The 4,230-nt window shown below is 34.7% G+C and overlaps 1 pseudogene; it reads right to left on the bottom strand.

The window, feature by feature from the left end:
- Positions 1–3,709: 3,709 nt before the first annotated feature.
- Positions 3,710–3,816, bottom strand: LOC137808873 (small nucleolar RNA R71; annotated as a pseudogene).
- Between the last annotated feature and the right edge of the window lie 414 nt (positions 3,817–4,230).

A 4,230-nucleotide genomic window follows, 5' to 3' on the forward strand; every position in this document is an offset into this window, starting at 1 on the left:
TCAGCCTGCATTTTTTCACCTTTACTTGCCCTGTCTTTCAATAACAGTGCCTTCGACCTAGGTTCGCCCCTTAGGTAGCACGTTTTAACTTTGCGCGCACCCCTTAGCTGGTTGGGTAAGCTCTTCTCATTGTTCTTGATTCTCCTTTTGCAAGTAAGGTGTCTCCATTGATCTCATTCCTACCCTTCTCAGATCGACAACAATGTCTTGCTGGTAATACCGGGGAACATCCCTCTTTCAACCTTGGTTTACATACAAGGGGGGAAAGCGTCTCCTTTCGATCTTGGCCCTACAACACAATGGTAGAGGTGAACTTAACTGGTGAGCCATGTTGTTCGACCCCAGAGTTACTACACAAGAGGGAGGTCCCTTAAAGAGCCATACTTCTTCCGTCTTGGTGTTTCTGACTCGAGTGAACAGCTCTTAACGACCTCATCCTTGCTGTACGAAGTCAAGGGACAAGTCTGAATAACTTACCGCGACTTTGCTGTAAAAAGTCAAGGGGCAAACCTTCAACGTTTGAACCATACTGTTCTCAGTCTTAGTAAACTTGCGCAAAGGGAAAGTTCATCATTGAACCATACTATTCCTGACCTAGGCGCATTACATCAAGAGAGAGAGGTTCATTAACTGGAGAACCGTACTATTCTTCGCCTGGGTGAGCTTACACGAGAGTGGCTTATTGGGGAAACCAAACTACCTCTAGTTTTCTGTATCACTTCAAGGGAGAGGTTCATTAATTGCAATGCACACACATTTCTTAACTAAATAACTGGAATTTTATTCGGGTGACCTTGTTAAAAAAACCCTTATGAGGGAAAAAGAGAGCTCCTTTAAAACGTGTACAATACAAAATGTTTTTAACTAAAATAAAACTTCAAATTGGTCGCGTTCCAAGTACAAGGGATCCGTTACTCTAAAAGGGCCAGTCCACTTGGGAGATTGCTTGTTTTCCAGCTGGTATGGATGGGCCTTTCGCATTATCAGGTCGGCCACCTGGAACTGCCGAGGTCTCAGCTTAGAGTTGTGTTTGTACTCCACCCTACTTTTCAAGGCTTCAGCCTTAATCCTTGATTCCTCCCTTACTTCATCTAGTAGGTCCAAGTTCACCTTTCTCTCTTCGTTGGACTCCTCGACCACGAAGTTCTGGAAACGTGGTGAGTTCTCCTAGATTTCTACCGGAATCATAGTGTCTGAACCATACACCAAGCTAAAAGGTGTTTCCCTGATTGTGTGGACTGGGGAGTAGTGTGGTAGGCCTGATAAGTGCCTAATTTCAGTAATATTTCATATTAAAATATAGGCACTTATGAGGATTTATTGTTAATTTACATATAAAATAATCCCTAATTTATGAATGTATACCTTTTTACATTTTTATGAGCTTTATTTGAACATTATTAACAAATTTGGTGTTAATTGCAAATTTCTAGGGAAAATTGAAGATTTGGATTAAAGATGAATGATTTGAGCTAAAAAGATAAAGATGGAAGGTCCCATAATGGAAAAAGATGCAAAGAAAGATTGGGCCATTTTTATGTTTTATCATTTAGCCCATTAGTGCGACACAAGAAACAACCTAACCCTAGAAAACTAGGATAAATAGAGGGCTAGAGGCTCAACCCTAGTGTGCCAAATTGAGAGGAAAACACCATAGAGTGAATTGTAACCCAATTGGGAGAATGAAAGGTGCTAGAAGTATGCGTGGCTAATTCTACCCTTTGGGATTGGGAGTAATCTGCTCAAACTCTTATGTGTTGAGGTGATATCTTATATATTAATATTCAATTCTTGATTGATTATTGGTATTGTTGTTTTACTTTTAATTTTCCATGACAAATTGAGAATCTTAAATCTGACCGGGAGGTATTTTTAGGGTTTGGACCTAAACAACAATACTTAACATATTTGAGTGGTAGGAATAGACTTGAAATGTTAATTGTTATTAAAGCTTCGTTCTTAGTTGTTCTTATAATTATGTGAGGGTTGATAGTTAGGGAACATTCTTAAGGATTTTATATTCAAGGAATCGTTATAAATTATTTTTATACGGGCATCAATTTCAATTAAAGAACTTAATATTGACATTCTAATCAAAATACATGAGCGTGAGAGAGATGAAACTTAATCCCTATTTTTTCAATTGAAACAACTAATTCATTGTTTGTTTTCTTATTCATCATCGCCAACACAACCACTTTCAATACACTTTTAATTGTTTTGTTCTATATTAAGCGATTATTGTACTTGATAATTCACTGTTCCTTGTGGGATCGATATTCGTCCTTAAAGACAATTATTACTTCTGACAAACGCGGTGCACTTACCGTAAAAAGTCAACAAGTTTTTGGCGTAGTTGTCGGGGAACACGTTTGATTTGTTGAGTATAATTTCCTAAATATTGTGAATATTTTAATTGTTTTGATTGTTTTAATTTTGTTTTTTTTTAAACAGATTTGTTTTTATTTTATTTTATTTTAATTTAATTTTCTGATTTGTTGTTATTATTTTAATTCTTATTTTGATTTTAGTTATTTCTATTTATTTTCACATTTAGTTTGATTTTTGTTTTGATTTTATTTTATTTTAGTTATTTTTATGTTTAGTTACGTAGTTTTATTTAGGCTTAGGTAGTGTTTTTTTAATTATTTATTATTACTAGTTTTAGTTTTTATTTTTACATAAACTTAGTTTACTTAGTATTTTTAAAATAAGTTAGTTAGTTGTTTACGTTTCTGTTTTATTTCTTTTATTCTATTTTGTTTTTATTTTATTCCTAGTATTTATTTTATTCTGTTTTTATTTCTTGATTTTAGTTATTTCTCGTCATTGTTTTCTTCTATTCTGTTTTAGTTTTTATTTTATTTATATATTTTTATTTTTTTTATACTTTTTATATTTTTTTTCTTTTCTGAATATCTTTGTTTTATTTTCTTAGTGTCATTTTAGTGTTTTGTTTTTGTTTTATTTTATCTTTAAGTTTTAATTTGCAGTTTATTGATTTTATTTTAGTTAGCTATTTAAATTCTTGTTTATTTTTGAATTTTCGAAAAAAAAAATTTTAAAAAAAAAATAATAATATAAAATATAAAATTGCGGTTACTACTTGTGAATTTTTCCTTCTAACCCTTGCATTAGTTGTTTTTATATGATATTGAGAGGTCAAGTTCCAGAAGACCACTTGCTATTTGAAGCAGAAATTGAGAAGGTGGCCAGAAAAAATCGAAAATCAAAGACAAAAGAGAATCAAGAAGATAATAGAGAGGATTCTTCAACATCTTCTTCTTTTTCCATTGATATTTTTCAGGAGAATAACAACATGGCGGGGGAGGAAACACCACCTCCTAGGAGAACTCTTGGAGATTACGCCATACATCAAGGGCCTAGACACTTTTCTAGCATTGTAGTGCCTGCAACTAACAGGGCCTTGGAGATGAAGCCTGCGTTCCTTACCCTCATTAGTACCAATCAATTCACGACGATGGATGATGAGGATCCTCATACACACTTGGCTACTTTTTATGCATTGGTAGGAACTATGGGTTTCCAATCAGGTGATCTTGAGAGTGTATACATGCGTTTATTTCCTTTTTCTTTGGCAGGGAAAGCAAAGGAGTGGCTTATATCTCATCCTAATCAGAGTTTAACCAAATGGAAGGATGTGGAGGAAAAAATTTTGCAAAGATTTTTCCCAATCTCTCGTTACATCAATGTTAAGTCTGAAATATCTATGTTCAGACAAGGAGTAGAAGAGTCTTTCTGTGAGACATGGGAGAGATTCAAGAGGATGCCGAGAAAATGTCTAAACCATGGGTTTGAAGATATTGCTCAACAGAGTATATTTATTAATGGTCTCAGATCAAATACAAAGATGCTCCTAGATGTCGCGGCTGGTGGCACAATGATGGTTGTTGATGCAGATCAAGCAACAAGGATTATAGAAGCTTTGGCCACAACTGACTATCAAGCTCAACATGATAGACAAAATCATAAAAAAAGAGGAGTATTGGAGTTAAACACTGCAGATGCATTGCTAGCTCAAAACAAAATTCTGACACAGTAACTTGAGCAACTGACCGCACAGATGACCCAATTACCCCAAAAGTTGCATGTTGTTCAATCACTCCAAAGTCAGAATTAACCTCTCAGGTGTGATTTTTGTGGAGGTGATCATCCTAATGGTCACTGTTCTTATCATAACAACGCATCTGAAGCTAAGGTGAATTATAT

This window comes from Phaseolus vulgaris, chromosome 3, assembly GCF_000499845.2.
Source record: "Phaseolus vulgaris cultivar G19833 chromosome 3, P. vulgaris v2.0, whole genome shotgun sequence".
Taxonomy (NCBI): domain Eukaryota; kingdom Viridiplantae; phylum Streptophyta; class Magnoliopsida; order Fabales; family Fabaceae; genus Phaseolus; species Phaseolus vulgaris.